The sequence below is a fragment of the Ornithorhynchus anatinus genome, chromosome 18, assembly GCF_004115215.2.
Source record: "Ornithorhynchus anatinus isolate Pmale09 chromosome 18, mOrnAna1.pri.v4, whole genome shotgun sequence".
Classification (NCBI taxonomy): Eukaryota; Metazoa; Chordata; class Mammalia; order Monotremata; family Ornithorhynchidae; genus Ornithorhynchus; species Ornithorhynchus anatinus.
Genome location: NC_041745.1, coordinates 20,511,217 through 20,530,599, shown reverse-complemented (window position 1 = coordinate 20,530,599; position 19,383 = coordinate 20,511,217). Strand labels below are relative to the sequence as shown.

Here is a 19,383-nt window from a genome sequence, read left to right as displayed (position 1 = left end):
TATGGTAGGAGGGGGCAAGGTGATTGAGAACTTTAAAGCTGAAGGGAAGGAATTTCTATTCATTGTGGAGGTGGATGGGCAACTCCTAGAGGTTCTTGAGGATTGTGGACATATGGATTGAATGGTTTTGTAGAAAAAAATATTGAGGCAGCAGAGTGAATTATGGACTTGGAGCAAGAAGAGACTGGAGGTAGGAAAGTCAGCAAGGAGGCTGATAAAGTAATAAAGGTGGGTCAGGATAAAAGCTTTGATTAATTTGGTAGGAGTTTGGATGGCGAGGAAAATATGGATTTTAGCAATGCTGTGAAGGTTGAACTGATCTGATTTGGTGACAGATTGAATACATGGGTTGAATGAGAGAGATGAATCAGGAATAGCACTAAGGTAACGAGCTTGTGAGACACGGAGGATGATGGTACCGTCTGCGGTGAAGTCACAGGGAGGACAGGATTTAGGTGGGAAGATGAAGAGTTCTGTTTGGGACATGTTAAGTTCAACGTGTCAGCAGAACAACAAGTAGAGATGACCTGAAGGCAGGAGGAAACAGGAGACTGCAGAGAAGGATAAATATCTTGGCTGGAGATGTAGATTTAGGAATCATCTGCATAGAGATGGTAATTGAAGCCTTGGGACTAGATGAGTTCTCTCAGGACTCTCACAGTTAGTTAGGGGGTGGGAGACTGAGAAGTGGTCTGAGAAAGAGTCAGAATGAGCAGCCAGCAAGATAGGAGGTCAACCAGGGGAAGAAAGTGTCAGTGAAGCCAAGTTTGGATTTTTTTTTAATTGTAGACTTTAGGTTTATTCAGGGTCATTTGTTTGGTTTCCTTTACCTAATATCTAGTAAATTCTAGAAGACACAAGAGCTTCCCCTCATTGAAACCCTGGCTTAAATAGATTTTACATATTTAGCAAGAAGATACATTAAAATTGGAAGCCTTTAAAGTTGTGACACTCAATAGTAGTTTGCACAGTACTTATTTCAAAAGCTGCATTCAAGGAACCACCTAGCTTCTCGGCAGAACAAGAGTTTGAGGTCTTCTGGCCCATTTCTTGACAATGGTGTTTTATCCCTTGAAATTTATTTTTGATTACATGGAGCTTGGAACTTGGAGATTGGAGCTTTCATAGATCTGGGCCCACAAGAAAAGCATCAACTCTTCTTTTCTGAATTCCTTTGTCTCAAAGGTTGCATCATACAAAGTGTAACGACAATCCTTTGCTGGGAGCATCCCATCATAATGCTTGAAAGGATCAGTAATGGTTACATCCACATCTCCCCCTTCTTTCTCTTCCTTCTCTTTGCCTTCTTCCACAATGATGCATTTTTTTTGTCTGCACTGAAACAAAAGATAACCGTCTTCTTCCTTTTCTCTATTTCTTCTGGTCAGGAGTACTTCCAAATCTTCTTAGCATTGAAAATATGGCATTGATGTCTTGCACTGATGAAGCCATTTTGTGTAGACTAATTCACAGGGTTGGCCCAAATGGAGTGTCTAAAATAGGGTGGGTACTCTGTTTAAAGCAAAACTCTGAAAGTGGGGAGTCCAACGTGACCTCACCAAATTGAAAAATATAGCTCTGAATCAATGGGGTGAGGGTACTTAAATATCGAATCCATTTGTTGTTCAAATCTACTTTTAGACCTGTGAGCTGCATAGGCCATTTTTGAGGGTTGATTCCTGGACATCAGTTATTTTTGCCTGCATTTATCCATCAATCATTGGTATTTATTGAGGGCTTACTGTGTGCAGAGCACTGTACTAAGCAGTTGGGAGAGTACAATGCTATAGAGTTGGTAGCCCTTGCCCCCAGTAAGTTTGCAGTCTAGAAGAGTATACTGAATATCCCACTAACTCGAACCCAAATCTTGGAGGTCAAAAACTAACTTTGGGGATCACAGCTGCCCTTCAAGGGAAGAGACTAGACAGATAGGAGGTCGTCGGCCTTGGAGAAGGAGAAGCAGATAACAGAAGGGAGTGAAAGAGCAGGGAGATATAATAATACAGCACTTTCATTTACCCAAACTGATTTTACATCAGTTTCCTTCACAATTTTGCTATGGAGTCAAGAGAGACAGGGATTATGATTTCTATTTTACAAATGATGCAGTGAAAATTTACATGAGGTGCCTGAGGAAAAAGATAGTTCTGGGGCTAGACCTGGCACTAGCTTTTTCACCTTCAAAATCTGTGCCCTTTCCAGTGAAACAGACTGTTTCTCCATTTTGAAATATGAAGACTAGCAATGTGGGGTGGGGTGAATAAGTGAGGAAGACTGAAAGACAGCAAAGATCACAGCTTAAAGCCCTTTCAAACACGCTTGGCCACCAGACTGGCTAGATACTTGCAGAGAGAAAAAAAGAACAAAAGTACAATACTCAGGGTGAAAGGGACTGGTTTGCTTAAACTTCCAAGCAACCAATGGGGCATTCCAAAAGGTGTTTGGCTTCCTTTCTTATACTGGAAGGGTTTCCTCAGCCTTTGGGTGCAGTGGAATTTTCTTCAGAGAAAACTACGAAAGATACCTCAATATGGTACCACCCTGTTGCCCTGTTGCTCTGCTCCTTTTATCTAGATCCAAGCTAGAAGACATCCTATATGTGGAAGGGGTACTTCTCTCCATTTAGTTTATAACTGTGGTAAACAGGTCTGTGGTGAACTAATTTGGGTTTATTTTAATTAAGTCATTTCTGCCCCCTTCCTCAAACAAAGGGAAGAAGCTTGGCCTAGTGGAAAGAGCATGGGCCTGCTAATGAGAAGGTTTGGGTTCTAGTAAAGACGAAGTGTCTCAGCCCCAGGATGTGCTGCAAAGGGGAGGTCTGTTTTGTATGGTGGCTGCTCATGGCCTGCCCTCTGACCACTTCACAGCCTGGACCATGAAAACTACTCAAACTCCTTCTGAACCTGAGATACAGCCTTTGTCTGTTTGTGTTTCCTTCAATTTAAACTGGGGTAGATGATCATCACCAATCCTAATTTATGAGGATTCTACTGAAGGAAAGACCCATGAGGCATTTAACAAATACCAGAAGTTTAAATAATAATAAACTTTTCAAAAATGCTCTCTCTCTCTTACCAAATTCAAAGCATCTAAATATCCACACAGTACCAGATTCAACTTATGAAATAAAAATGGTGAGGACTTGAATACAAAGAAATGACCTGGCTATTATTCCTTATGATAAAGGCTGGGTGGTTCTAACTTATAACTGCGGAAAAGAGGAACCAATTATAGTCTGGTCTTGACACGTAAACACTACTCCCCATGGATTAGAAAGGTTCAGATGAAATGTTGAATGAATTATGTCCTCGATAGACTCAATACAAAAGAGAAACAAGGCAAATATCAGGTGAAAAGGACTAATTCCTTGATTCCAGGCTGAAAGAGGCTTTAGAAGAAATTGTTAAAATGCTGCCAAACTAAGGTCCCTTGTGGAACCTGTGTCATGGGGGGGAGGGTCTTAGACCAAGACCCTTAGACCAAGAATCATAATTCTTCAGAGTACCTTTTTTAAAATGGAACGCTTACTCTTTGATCCCAGTGGCTTTGTCTTATTTCACCCATGTTTTCCTGAAGCAGAATTGAAAACAATGGGAGGAAATATCATCATGGAAGCTTGCTTTATGAGCCTGCTGGGCCCATTTTAATTAAGGAGACTGTCAACATCACCATCAATTAATATGCACTGGGCCAAATCCTACCAGGGAAATGCCTGTAAATTGCTCCCTTTATGGAGGTGCAGTCAATGAATCAGCCCATCAAGGAGCCATTTAGGACTTTAGTACATCAGGGTCCCAAATAGTCCCATGGTGCCCCCATAAAGAGCAACAAAGAGAAGAACATAGCACAGAGACACCTTCTGAAGACACCCGATGAAATGAATGACCCATCAACAGAAGCAGCTCATTACAGAACAATCCACGTGGGTCATATACTAATCTATGAAATTCTTTTTCTCTTCTGCTCATCTCTTCCTCCCCCTTGTTCTCCCCCTTCCTCTCTCCTGTCCCCATAAGAAACAAATTTACCACCAAATTGCACATTGAGCGCAGGAGAAAATTGATTTCCCAAATATGAGGGGCAGAGTGGGGAGGAAGGAGAAAGAAGGGATGGAAGTGAAGGAGTAGGACAAAGAGAGAGGGAAAGGATGATAAATGTACTTTAGACTGTAAGATCCTCTGGACTGTAAAGTTCTTGTGGTATAATACTCTGTACATGGTAAATGGTCGATAAATATCATTGTTTGATTAATTAAGGTAGGGGAGAAGGATCACACTAATCCCTCTCTGCCAAATGTCTACTGTGTGACTTTGGTCAAGTCACTTTACTTCTCTGTGCCTCAGTTCCCTCATCTGTAAAATGGGGATGAAGACTGTGAGCCCAACATGGGACAACCTGATTACCTTGCATCTACCCCTGCACTTAGAAGAATAGTGCTTGGCACACAGTAAGCGCTGAACAAATACTATTATTATTATTATTATTGTTAAGGATGAAGAGGATTGATGCTAAATTTAAGCTTGGTCTGATGCCGCTTTTATTCTAAGTATATGCATTTTCTTCCCTCACTTTTAGAAATTCAACTCCACGTTATCCAAAAGCTAAGAAATATCTAAATACGTTAGAAAGTACATGTTTACTAGCAACATCATTTCCTGCACTCCAGGTTCTCTGGTTTTACTGAAGCCTCTGATGAGATTACAGGAAGCCTAGCATTTCAGATGAGCTTAGAGAAACACATTCAGGGTTTAAATAATAAATAAGCCCTTGTGAAATCCAGATCTGGATAAGCCCAGATGTATTTGCATCCAACAAATATCTCACAAACTATTTTCAGACAGATAGTTCAGATTTCTCAACTATCGCCCTGTGGCCCCTTTCCCACATACCCCGTATAACCTGGAACTCCCTTCCTTCCATATAGAGCAGACCACCACCCTCCCCACCTTCAAAACCTTATTGAAATCACATCTCCTCTGAAAAGTCTTCCCCATCTAAGTCCTCATTTCCCCTATGTCCTCCCCCCTTCTGGGTAGCCTAGGCACTTGATATCCTTTAAATACTTTCTAAGTAAACTTTAAGGACTTGATATCTACCCCACCCTCAGCTATACAACACCTATGTACAAATTCGAAATACATTTATTTATGGTAATGTCTGTCTCCCCGTCTAGCCTCTAAGCTCCTTGAGAGTGGGGAAATATCTACCAACTCTGTGTTGCACTCTTCCAAGCACTTAGTACGGTGTACTCCACACAGTAAGCAATCCATAAATATCATTGATGGATGGATTGATTGATTTCATGGGGCATTTCTCACTATGACTCATTTTTCCTTTCTCTCAAACATCTGTACCTTACCATTCATGCAAACTTTATGTTTCTAATTTAGCTATCCTTTACAAGTTAGAGTATTCTTAGAATCTTTACCCACTCAGTTGTATTTACTCAATGTTTACTGAGTGCAGGGGAAGGTACTAAGCACTTGGGAGAGTTCAATATAACAGAGGAGTAGACATGTTCCCTGCCCACAAGGAGCTATAGTCTAGTGGTTTTCATTTCCTTAAATCGGGGCACATCACTCAAAATCACTTAAATCATCCAATCTAGCATGTGTTTCTCACTCACGACACCTTGTACCCATTATTATGGGGTTACAAACAGAAGAGGGCACAAACCTATTTGAAGGAGGCTCTATTTTGGCATTTACTACTTTGTCAGCTGGAAATGCACTTATACTGCAGTGCCCCATGGTAAGGAATTCACCATCTATTTAAAGGAGGCTTTGGAAAATGTTGGCTGATCTCTAAGCCAAATGCCTAAATAAAACATGGATTTTTGAAAATATCTTTTCTCTCACACAAGGACTCAGGCTGGTTCTTCTCCAAAGCAGACACCTACTATGGTAAACAATGAACTGGGGTAAATAAGGATCTTTACTCCTGAAGATGAAATCTAAATCCTCCTTACCAAATTTCTAATCAAGATGTTTGCTCTGGAAAGGTGCCCTCTTTAGGTTGGCTCCTGGTGGCCCTAGAGCATACTGACAGGGTTGCAGGCATTACACAGGGCATGTGTGATAATATGCCATGACTGTTTGGAAGTACACCAATTTTTCTCAAATCTAGAACGTTTCTTTGGTGGGGGACCTATGGGCCCTCACGACTTGACTCACAGTTGACTCACACGCTCTCCTTTCCCAGGCCTGTGTGAATGAAGATGTCAGGGTACTCAGCAGCAAAAGTTGTCTAGTCCCATATCTACACCGCACAGAGGAGAAACTGAATTTTCAGCTGGACTGCTGTAATAAAACCAAGTAAATGGCCACTCTTTTGCCATTATGGAAGGCTCAGGATAAAAGTTATCTATTGCTGGTCAATGGATTAGGACTTCACTAGGCATTGTGCTTAAAATTCTCTGTAGATTTCTGCAGACCAATTATACAGAGGAAACTCAAAAACTGTTCTGTGCCTAACCATGGAGACCAGTTAGAAGATATGTTTAGGTTTCATCAAACTGTAGCACTCAAGTGACTCTGGGCTCCCAAGAAACTCAGGGAAAGACAAATATCTTATTCCATACTAGATTCTCAATCCATATTAAAATTTCCTCAGAGTGGTTTTCCCTGACATTTGAGAAAAACATTGGAGAACAAAGTACCTGCAAGCATTTAGATCTTGCTCATTCATTTCAGAGTATTTATTGAACACTTACTGTGTGCAGAACACTGTAACTAATTGCTTGGGAGAGTCCAATACAACAATAAACAAAAACATTCCCTGCTCACAATGAGCTTACAGTCTCAGGGCAGGAGGGAGACAGATATTAATATAAATTAAATAAATTATAGCTATGTACATAAGTGCTGCGGGGCTGGGATGGGGGAAGAACAAAGGGGACAAGTCAAGTTGATGCAGAAGGGCGAGGGAGAAGAGGGAAGGGGGGATTAGTCAGGGAAGGCCTTTTGGAGGAGATGTGTTTTCAATAAGGCTTGCTTTGAAGGAGGGTAGAGTAAGTGTCAGATTTGAGGAGGGAGGGCGTTCCAGACCAGAGGCAGGATGTAGGCAAGGGTCAGCGGCAAGAGAGATGAGATAGAGGCACTGTGAGAAGGTTAGCTTTAAAGAAGTGAAGTGTGTGGGCTGGGTTTTAGTAGAAAAGTAGCGAGGTGAGATAGAAGGTGACAAATGGATTGAGTGCTTTAAAGCCAATTGTTAAGAGTTTTTGCTTGATGTGGAGGTGGATGGGCAACCACCAAAGTTTTTTGAGGAGTGAAGAAACATGTCCTGAACGTTCTCATAGAAAAAAATGGGGCATCAGAGAAAAGTATAAACTGTAGTGGGTAGAGACAGGAGGCTGGGCGGTCAGCAAGGAGGTTGATGCAGTAATCATAATAATAATAATAATGTTGGTATCTGTTAAGCGCTTACTATGTGCCAAGCACTGTTCTAAGCGCTGGGGTAGATACAAGGTAATCAAGTTGACCCACGTAGAGCTCATAGTCTACATCCCCATTTTTCAGATGAGGTAACTGAGGCACAGATTAGTTAAGTGACTTGCCCAAGGTCACTCAGCTGACAAGCGGTGGAGCTGGGATTAGAACCCATGACCTCTGACTCCCAAGCCCGGGCTCCTTCTGGATCCCACCTCTGAAATAGCCTGAGCTTCCATCATGAAATCTAGAATATCACCAACTTAGGGCTTTAAATAGATATGGTAGAGTCTAAAAAACATCCAATCTACAAATCGCTTATTCACACAGATATTTTCTATTTGAAACTATGATCCTGTGCTATTTTCATGTAAAGGAAAATGGAGCAGATTAGTATAGTCTAGCAATGCAGGATAACACTCAGAATGCCAGATCCCAGAAAGCCAAAAGAAAGCCCTCCTATATAGTGAGGCTGACTGAACCAGAGAAATCTAGCAAATCTCCTTATCAAAGTCGCAGCATCCGAGGTAAGGAAGGGACCAACCGAGTCAGAGCAAATGAGCAAAGCCGAATGTGGATACACCCCAGATTGCCTGTAGAGACCAGAGTTTTAGGTGGATATGAAGAATCTAGACATTTGAAAATATATTGCCAGTTCTTACTGACCTTATTCAGTTTTCCAGGGTAGCAGGAACCACCGTTGCTGAAATCAATTATTTGAAAGCAGTGAGCAATAAATTTCCCTAGTGACTAAGAACAATTATTGATTGTTTATTATCAATTAGATTACCTGAGCCCATTTTCTTTCTCTTTTCTTCATATGTAATCAGATTTGGCATGTTGCTTAGATAAATGATAATTAAAAGTCCCAGAGGAATATACTGCATAACTAGCTGAATCCCTTATGGAAGATGAAAGTCTTTACAAAAGAAGTAAGAGTTGAGTTAAAGATAAGAAAGGTGTACTTGAGCTGAAGTGTGTTTGACCCAACCCTCTTCAAACAACAGCTGCACCGAGGACTGGGACCAAATCATGACAATATATGTCTGCCATTTCCACAGAGAAATTAAGTGATTTGTCCAAAGTCCCACAGCAGGCAGTTGACAGAGGCAGAATTAGAACCCTTGTCCTCTTACTCCCTGGCCAAGTTGCTTCAAGCAAGATTGCTTGATGTGTGCTAGAATTGAGGCTGGTGAAATTCATTTTGGCTTTGACACTAGGAACATTTTCTCTATAATAAACTGTAGGGAGGATGTGCATTTAACATGGCAAAATAGGTTTCTGCTGAAGAGCTTGGGTTCAGAGTTAAAATAGATAACTCTTACTACAGGAGGAATCTATAAATAATTTGGCAAGCTTAACTTACACCTGCTGTTCATGTTTTATGCATCCTGCTTTCTCCTGGGCCCAACTCATGAAAAAGTTTAAACAGACCAAAGAATCACTCCTCCTTCTAGGATATTCTAGGATATTTTTCCTTTTCCTCCCTCCATGCTTTCTCATGCTGGAAATATTTGCCTCTAAGAGATGAGCTTTACATCTTGAAATAATGATAAAACCTACCACTCTATTACATTATCACTCAGTCCCAACTTTGAATTGACAGACTAATGGTACATTTTGTCTACTATTATTGTGACATTCACTGAGTGCTTACTGTGTTCTAAGAGCAGAAGGAGATGCAGGGTTTTCAGATCAGACACGGTCCCTGAACCACCCAGGGCTCACAGTTTGTCTTTTCCCTCTTTTAAAGGTGAGGAAACTGGCAACTAGAGAGGGTAAGTGGCTTGCCCAAAGTCACTCAGCCGGTCATTGGGACTTAAGTGCAGGTTCTTTTCATTAGATTGTCCTGTGCCCCAGGCTATTGGCTGATTATGCTGGTAAAAAGTTCCCAAAGATTCACACTGAAGTCTTTATGTTTATTGATGCATACTTTGAATATGATGGCATTCAGATGGTTTCTTCAAGATATGAGTTAATTAAAGAATGAAGGGGCTACTCTCGCTCGACGGCCTCATGTTCTCCCATGTTGACTTGCTTCCTGCTCCCCAGTGCTACTTTTTCACCATCCCATCCTCTCCATCCCTCTTTTCCTCCTTCTTGAAGCTCATTTGTGTCTACAATTACTGCTTGCTATCATTTACAGCCTCCTAGGCTCCACCTCCAACTTCCTGAATCATTCTGATGCCCTTCTGACATTCCCTCTTTCCTTCTCCATCCTAATACTCAGAGATCTTAATATCCACATGAATGTTCCCAACAACTTACCCAGTGCCACTTCCTCTCACTCCTCAATTCCACTGACTTCCTGCTCCACCCTACCTCACTCGCTGACCAATTTGGAAATATGCTTGATCTTATCATCGCTAGCCAATACACAATCTCTAACCTCACCGTTACTGACACCCCATTCTTTGACCATAGTATCCTCACTACCCTTCTTCCCCTTCATTGCCCCACCAATAGAACTGTCCTATTCCCCCTAAGAGACTGCTAATTTCTCGATCCCCTCCAATCAACCCAAGTCAACACACAATGGACCATTTGATCTCCACACCAAGCTTACCTTCTCTTGACAAACCCACATCCTTAACTCTGCCCTCTTTTCTGAACTCAATACCTATGCTCCCTGTTTGTAGATTTTGTGCAACCAACCCACAGCCCTGGATCTAGTGCTAATGTAGTGGAACACAGCTGATAGAAAATCAAACATCAGGTTCACCTCTTCCATCTCAAACTCTGCCCTCTCCTCTGTCCAGCAACAATAATTCTCCATCCTTATCAACTCCCATGCCTATTGCCTGTGACAGCTGTTTCAGACTTTTTTAAATGGTATTTTAAAAATATTTACTATGTGCCAGGCACTGTACTAGGGGTAGGTAGAAACTAATCAGGTTGGAAACAATTCATGTCCCTCAAGGGGCTTACAGTCTTAATCCATATTTTGCAGATAAGGGAACTGAGGCCTAGAGAAGTGAAGTGACCTTCCCATGGTCACACAGAAGACAAGTGGTGGATCCAGGAATAGAACCCAGGTAATCCTGACTCCCAGGCTCTATCCACTAGATATCTCCCACCATAAACCCCCGCTCTCCTGGCTACCCATCTTTTAATCCCTAATGACCTTGAAATCTATTTCATCGAAAAATTGAAACCTTCCTAAAATCTCCTGAACCCTCTAAAAGCATAGCCTCTCAATTTGAACCTTTGACCTCATCCCTTCATACCTTATTAAAACACTGGCCCACTTTTTTCTATCCCTCCTGGCTGCAGTCTTTAACCACTCACTCTCTAATAGCTCCTTCTCCACTTCTTTTGAACGTACCTATATATCCTTTAATTTTTTTTAAAAAAATCCTCTTGACTCCAGGGTACTCTCCCATTATCACCTCATTTCCCTTCTAACATTCTTTTCCCAACTCCTCAAGTTAACTGTTTACAAATGGTGCCTCTTCTTCCTCACCAATGGTGCCTCTTCTTTCTCACCTCCAATTCTCTCTTTGATACCCTCAATCTACCTATTGCTCCTTCGTTCCTTGGAAACCACCCTCTCCAAGGTTACCAGTGATCTCCTTCTTGCCAAATCATATGGCCTCTATCCCGTCCTAATTATCGTCAACCTCTTAGCTGCCTTTGAGATTGTGGACCATCTCCTCTCCTGGAAACACCATCTAACCTTGGCTTTACTGAAACTGCCTTCTCTTGATTCTCTGCACATCACTCTGTACACTCATTTTCTATTTATAAATGATATTTGTCAAGCACTTGTTATGTACTAAGAACTGAACCAAGTGTTGGGGTAAATACAAGGTAATACTAACCGATAGTGATATTTGTTCCTATTTCAGTATGTCAAACACTGTTTTAAGTTCTGGGGTAGATACAAGTTAATCAGGTTGGACACAGTCCCTGTACCACATGGGGCTCACAGTCTGAGTAGGAGGGAGTCAAGTTTTAAATCCCCATTTTAAAGATGAGGATACTGAGGCATAGCAAAGTGACTTGCCCAAGGTCACACAGGCAAGTGATGAAGCCAGGATTAGTACAAGGTCCTCTGACTCAGGCCCATACTCATTCTACTAGCTCATGCTGCTCATCTTCAATTGTTCACTCTCCAGTGGCTTCTTCCCCATGGCTTTCAAACATGCCCATGTCACCCCATCCTAAAAAAAACCTGTCCCTTGACCCCACGGGTCCCTCCAGTTATTGCCGTATCTCCCTCCTGCCATTCCTCTCCAAACTCCTCAAGCAAGTTTTCTACATCTGCTGTCTGAAATTCATCACCTTCAATTTTCTCCTTGATCTCCTCCAATTTGGCTTCCATTCCCTTCACTCCACAGAAACTGCCCTCTCAAAGGTCACCAATGATCTCGCTAAATCCAATGGCCCCTACACTACCTTAATCCTCCTTGACCTCACAGCTGCCTTAGATACCATGGACCACCCCCTTGTTCTAGAAACATTATCCAATATTGGCTTCACTGACTCTGTCCTCTCCTGTTTATCCTCTAATCTCTCTGGCCGTTCATTCTTGGTCTCCTTCATGGGCTCCTCCTCCCTCTCCCATCCCCTAACTGTTGAGGTCCCTCAAGGTTCAGTTCTTGGTCCCCTTCTATTTTCCATCTACACTCACTCCCTTAAGAACTCATTCACTCCCATGGCTTCAACTACCACCTCTTTGTGGATGATACCCAAATCTGCATCTCCAGCCCTGATCTCTCTCCTTCTCCGCAGTCTCACATTTCCCTTGCCTTCAAGACTTCTCTACTTGGATGTCCTCCCATTACCTTAAACTTAGCATATATCCAAAACAGAACTCCTTATCTTCCCACCCAAACCCCATCCTCTTTCCGACCTTCCCATTACTGTAGATGGCAACACCATCCTTCCTGTCTCACAAGCCCATAACCTTGCATAACATTCAACCCACATATTCAGTCCATCACTAAATCTTATCAGTCCCACCCTCACAACATCGCTAAAATCCACCCTTTCCTCTCCATCCAAACTACTACCACATTAATACAATCACTCATCCTATCCAGCACAGATTACTGAATCAGCCTCTTTGTTGACCACCCAGCATCCTGTCACTCCCCACTCCAGTCCATATTCCACTCTGCTGCCCAGATCATTTTTATATAAAAATAATAATAATAATAATGTTGGTATTTGTTAAGCGCTTACTTTGTGCAGAGCACTGTTCTAAGCACTGGGGTAGATACAGGGTAATCAGGTTGTCCCACGTGAGGCTGACAGTTAATCCCCATTTTACAGATGAGGTAACTGAGGCACAGAGAATTAAGTGACTTGCCACAGTGACAAGTGGCAGAGGCAGGATTCTAACCCATGACCTCTGACTCCCAAGCCCTAGCTCCTTCCACTGAGCCATGCTGCTTCTCTAAAGACATGTCACCCTCCCTCTCAAAATACTCTAGTGGTTGCCCATCTGCCTCATCAAACAAAAACACCTCATCATTGGCTTTAAAGCACTCCACCATCTTGCCCTTTCCTACCTCACCTTGCTACTCTCCCTCTACAACCCAGCCCACACACTCACTCTTTTAATGCTAACCTTCTCACAGTACTTCCATCTCTCCTAACGCGCCTCCAACCCGTCTTGCCTCTGCCATGGAATGCCCTCCCTCTTCAAATGTGACAGACAATTACTTTCCGCCAAAGCCTTAATGAAAGCACATCTCTTCCAAGAGGCCTTCCCAGACTATACTACTTCTTTCCTCTTCTCCCGCTCCCTTGTGCCTCACCCTGACTTACTCCCTTTGTTCTGCCCCACTCCCAACCCCCTAGCAGTTAAGTACATATTTGTAATTTATTTGTTTGTATTGATGTTTGTCTCCCCTTCTCCCCAAGAATGTAAATTGATTGTGGGAAGGGAATGTGTCTATTTATTGTACTCTCCCAAGTACTTAGTACAGTGCTCTTTATACAGTAAGTGCTCAATAAATACAGTTGAATGAATGAATGAGGGAAAGGCTGAGGCTCCAGTGCAGATTGCTAAATTTTTGCAATCAAAACTGTAAGCTGGTTGTGGGCAATGAATATGTCTGCTAAATCTGTTGTACTGGGCTCTCCAAAGTGCTTGATACAGTGCTCTGCACTTAGTGGGCACTCAATGAATACCATTGTTTGATTGATTGATTTTGCTGAAAAACAAACGGGAAGTCCCAGGAGAGAAAAATCTCTAAGAAATGAGCAGCCAGGAGTAAGCAGGGAGCTCTTCGGAGGCACCCCCCGACCCCCAGCCTGCCCAGGATCAGTTCTTGGTGAACTTCTTCAAGCAGAAAATTGTCTCCTCTAGGCCAGAAGAACTGGAGAATGATGAGGGAGAATGCCAAATATCAGCTTGGGTTTATCTCACTTCCGAGACTAAGGACCCATCTTCCAAACCTGCCCCTTTAATAGGTTACTTGCACTTGACAAAACATCCAGGTCCCACGCAGGAAGAATTCATTTATAGTTTGTTTGCACGTGGTGAAGTGGCTACTTCCCACCCATGAGCGCTTTCCACTTGGGAGGAACCTGTTTGTATGTTACAAAACCCTTGGGGAAGCACCTAGCTACCAGCCCCATTAGCGTTCAGTGGGACACTCACCCATCCCATGGTTCCTCATTTGGTGTAGGCAGAGCTGCCATATCACGCATATTATTATTATTTTCCAAAAAAAAAGTTCTGTGCATATCTCCCACGCCTCAGTCGGCTTTCCCCTCTTAACTATCCCTGATCATCTCCTAGTACAATCCTGCCACACACTTCACTCCTCTGTCACCAACCTACTCACGTTACCTCAATCTCTTCTCTCGTCATTTACTTCTTACTCTCACCCTCCCTCTTGCCTGGAACTCCCTCCCCATTAGTATCCAACAGATCATCATGCTACCCATCTTCAAAGCCCTATTAAAATAAAAAGCCCTACTAACTCTTAAGCACTTTGATACTCACCCCACTCCCAGTTCCAGAGCTCTTACATACATATCCTTACGCTCTGTCCTTCCCCTATCTACAATTTATTTTAATGTCTGGCTCCCCAAGTAGACTCCCCAACTGACTCCTTGAGGACTGTGTCCTCCAACTCTATTGTATTGTTCTCTCTCAAACTCATAGTACAGTGCTCTGTATACAATAAGAGCTAAAGAAATACCATCAATTGATTAATTGATGGGGAAGCATTCTTCTCCTTCCAGGCTGGGTGACTAGGAGGGTAGAGAATCACTGACTGGCTTCTGAGTTGGCATTAATAATGTTGGTATTTGTTAAGCGCTTACTATGTGCCAAGCACTGTTCTAAGCAGTGAGATAGACACAGGGGAATCAGGTTGTCCCACATGGGGCTCACAGTCTTAATCCCCATTTTACAGATGAGGGAACTGAGGCACAGAGAAGTTAAGTGACTTGCACACGGCCACACAGCTGACAAGTGGCAGAGCCAGGATTCGAACCCATGACCTCTGACTCCAAACCCCGGGCTCTTTCCACTGAGAGCCACGCTGCTTCTCTAAGAAGCTGCTTCTCATTAAGAAGCTGAGTAGTGGGTGGTTGGTCTCAGAAGAGATCTTTAGAGATGTCCTCTTGGTGTTTGAAATGCTAGTGTCCCTAGACGTCATATTGAAACTCAGATTGGGTAGACTTGGATTGTTAGAAACAAGCATCTGTCTGACCATTTAGCTGAAGCCTGAAATTTTTTTCCAGAGTAGGGAAGATGCTATACTATCTTCTCAAGAGCTGTCCTGCAACAGCAAGTCTTATTTCTTCAGCATCAACTTCATTATCATCATTATCAACCTCACCACTTGACAACCACATATGCCAGAGCACTGGGTGGAGCACTAAAATAATCAGATCAGAAACAGTTCCTCTCTCACAGGAGTTGCTCAGTCTAAGAGGTAGAGAGAGAGGGAGGGTTTATCTCTACTTAACAGGAAACCAAGACACAGAAAGGTTAAGCAACTTACCAAAGGTCACACAGCAGGCCAGTAGGTAATAGAGACTAGAATCTGGGTCTCAGCACCCATTCCTAAAGCTGCTCATTATCAACAGCAACAATTTTTTATGGTATTTGTTAAGTGCTTACTATGCACCTGATACTGTACTAAGTGTTGGGTTAGGTACAAGCTAATCAGGTTTGGACACAGTGCATGTCCCACATAGGGCTCACAGTCTTCATACTCAATTTACAGATGAGGGAACTGAGGCATGCTTATGAGTATTGAGCTCATTAGCTCATTAATCCTGAATGAATCCACTGCAATTCTCCTGCCCTGCACAAACACCTCTGGGTGAATGAAGCATATATATGAACTACAGTGAGACACATTTTTCCACTAGAACTTCCAATCTTTCACTTTTCTGCTTTGAAAGATCCCAGCCCTGTAAGAAGAAAGACTCAGTTTTTCTCAACTTATGTTTCTTCCTAAGCTCTTACAAATCTATCCGCAAAGGAAAAAATTTGTTTGAAATCATTAGTTCCAGCAATGTGTTTCTGGACCTCTCGACAAGATATTTTTCCACCCAGGGACATTTCCTGAGAGATGGTGGAACCAGGAAAGCTTTATAAACCAGGTGGATGCATTTTAATTCTAATTGCAACAAGATTGTTCCAGGTCTGCAGTCATTTATGATCACCTATTAATTAGTGCACATTTTAAATTACATTTCTTCCATTCTTTCCGTGGCAGCAGATGCTAATTCACTTTGGGTAATTCTGCCCATTGTAGGATGAACACATGTTTTAGCCTCTTTTAAATGAAAAACAGAACAGAGGCATCAATCTAAGGAAATAGTCACAATCAGGTCTGAGCTCCCCAAAGTCACCCCTCCGCCTCTCCCCTCCCCCCACCAACCCCCTCCCCTACTTTCCCATCCTTCCCTGCAGTATCCTCAGAGGAGATCTCCTCCCTCCTCGCAAGTGCCACCCCCTCCACCTGCGCCTCGGACCCCATTCCCTCTCACCTTCTTAAAACCATCGCCCCTGCCCTCCTACCTTCCTTAACTTCTATTTTTAACCACTCAATCTCCAAGGGCTCCTTCCCCTCTGCCTTCAAACATGCCCACGTCTCCCCCATCCTAAAAAAACCTGCTCTTGACCCCACTTCCCCCTCCAGTTATCCCCCATCTCCCTATTACCCTTCCTTTCCCAAATCCTAGAACGAGTTGTCTACAATCGATGCTTAGAATTCCTTAACTCCCATTCTCTCCTAGACCCCCTCCAATCTGGCTTCCATCCCCTCCACTCTACCGAGACTGCTCTCTCTAAGGTCACCCATGAACCTCCTTCTTGCCAAATCCAATGGCTCCTACTCCATTCTGATCCTCCTTGACCTCTCTGCTGCCTTTGACACTGTCGACCATCCCCTCCTCCTCCATACCTTATCTCACCTTGGCTTCTCGGACTCTGTCCTCTCCTGGTTCTCCTCTTACCTCTCTGGCCGGTCATTCTCGGTCTCCTTCGCTGGAGCCTTCTCCCCCTCCCATCCTTTAACTGTTGGAGTTCCTCAAGGGTCAATTCTTGGCCCTCTTCTGTTCTCCATTTACACTCACTCCCTCAGTGAACTCATTCGCTCTCATGGCTTTGACTACCATCTCTACGCAGATGACACGCAGATCTACATCTCCGCCCCTGTCCTCTCCCCCTCCCTTCGGGCTCGCATCTCCTCCTGCCTCCGGGACGTCTCCACCTGGATGTCGGCCCGCCACCTAAAACTCAACATGAGCAAGACTGAGCTCCTCATCTTCCCTCCCAAACCCGGTCCTCTCCCAGACTTCTCTATCACCGTGGATGGCACGACCATCCTTCCCGTCTCTCAGGCCCGCAATCTCGGTGTCATCCTTGACTCGTCTCTCTCGTTCACCCCACACATCCTATCTGTTACCGAGACCTGCTGGTTTCACCTCTACAATATCGCCAAGATCCGCCCTTTCCTCTCCACCCAAACGGCTACCTTACTGTTACGGGCTCTCGTTATATCCCGGCTAGACTACTGTGTCAGCCTTCTCTCTGACCTCCCTTCCTCCTCTCTCGCCCCGCTCCAGTCTATTCTTCACTCCTCTGCCCGGCTCATCTTCCTGCAGAAACGATCTGGGCATGTCACTCCCCTTCTTAAACAACTCCAGTGGTTGCCTATCAACCTCCACTCCAAACAAAAACTCCTCACTCTAGGCTTCAAGGCTCTCCATCACCTTGCCCCTTCCTACCTCTCCTCCCTTCTCTCTTTCTACCGCCCACCCTGCACGCTCCGCTCCTCTGCCGCCCACCTCCTCACTGTCTCTCAGTCTCGCCTATCCCGCTGTCGACCCCTGGGTCACGTCCTCCCGCGGTCCTGGAACGCCCTCCCTCCTCACCTCCGCCAAACTGATTTTCTTTCCCTCTTCAAAACCCTACTTAAAACTCACCTCCTCCAAGAGGCGTTCCCAGACTGAGCTCCTCTTCTCCCTCTACTCCCTCTGCCATCCCCCCTTTACCTTTCCACAGCTTAACCCTCTTTTTCCCCTTTTCCCTCTGCTCCTCCACCTCTCCCTTCCCATCCCCACAGCACTGTATTCGTCCGCTCAACTGTATATATTTTCGTTACCCTATTTATTTTGTTAATGAATTGTACATCGCCTTGATTCTATTTAGTTGCCATTGTTTTTTGAGATGTTCTTCCCCTTGACTCTATTTATTGCCATTGTTCTTGTCTGTCCATCTCCCCCGATTAGACTGTAAGCCCGTCTAACGGCAGGGACTGTCTCTATCTGTTGCCGACTTGTTCATCCCAAGCGCTTAGTACAGTGCTCTGCACATAGTAAGCGCTCAATAAATACTATTGAATGAATGAATGAACAATTGGTTACAGATTATCGTCCAAGCTGCAGAGCTTGAATTCTGCCTTGTGGTCTCTTAAATTGCTATATATTAATAACACAGATCCCAAGAGCAATTGGGACACTTAAAAAGAAGGGAAGAAAGTCTTCTTTTTAAATTGGACAAGTAAGCCATATGGCTGTGTTTTCACTTTAGAGACCAGCCTGCTGAAATGATATGGAAATCATTTGAGATCTGCTGATCTGTTTCCAAGCAAAACCATTTCATCCTTCATATTTTAAAAATAAGCAGTCTACATTAACAGAGCTCTCTGTGGCTTTATCCTGCACCTCACACCACTGTTATTGTAAGCACTTACTTTCTTCAGCTTTTGATTAACTGAAATAAAACCCAAATCAATAAAATTGGCAGGGCTTAATGCATTCATTGTTTAGCAAACATAGTAGGCAAGGGTGGTTCTGCTGAAATCTGTGATCTGCAATAAGGAGGCACTTTGTATTCGAGGCATGTGCTAATGTACAACAAAATTAGACTTAAAATATATTAACATTGGAGAAGTGTCAAATCCCTGAAATAAATTCACTGTAGTGCAATGGTTTGCTGCTTCAGAGGCACAATGGGTATCTTGCCTGTGCTGTGCTTAACAAAATAAAATGGGTTGAGTCAGTACACTCTGATCTCATAACAAATACCAGCTATGTAATCACGTTCTTGTTGTTACCCTTCTTGTACTAGCAAAAGTTTGTGAAAATGGAATGACAGAATAAAGATGAATATATATATATATATATATATATATATATATATGCCTTCATCTAAGACAGGGTTTGACTGCATTTGAAACGGGATACATTCAAACCCTAGGAACACAAGTACTGTGGGCTACTGTTTTCTCTAAAAGATTAACAAGTGTTTCAAACAAAATGACTAAAGCCAGATTTGAAAAGAAAGCTACCTAAAACAAAGTATCTGGGAGGACAGTATTGGATAGAGTAAAATGAGAAAGAGAGAGTGAGTAGTGGATGAAATACCAGCCAATGCCCCGGGCTACCCCCTTTCAGAAAACCAAGATTTTTGGTCTAATTCAGGCTGGTGCGAACCTGTCTCCAAACTCCCTGGATTCACTTAAGTAGATCT

General features: G+C 43.2%; 1 pseudogene; it reads right to left on the bottom strand.

Annotated features, from left to right (window-relative positions):
• Positions 1-921: 921 nt before the first annotated feature.
• LOC100681316 lies at positions 922-1,663 on the bottom strand (annotated as a pseudogene).
• Positions 1,664-19,383: the final 17,720 nt, after the last annotated feature.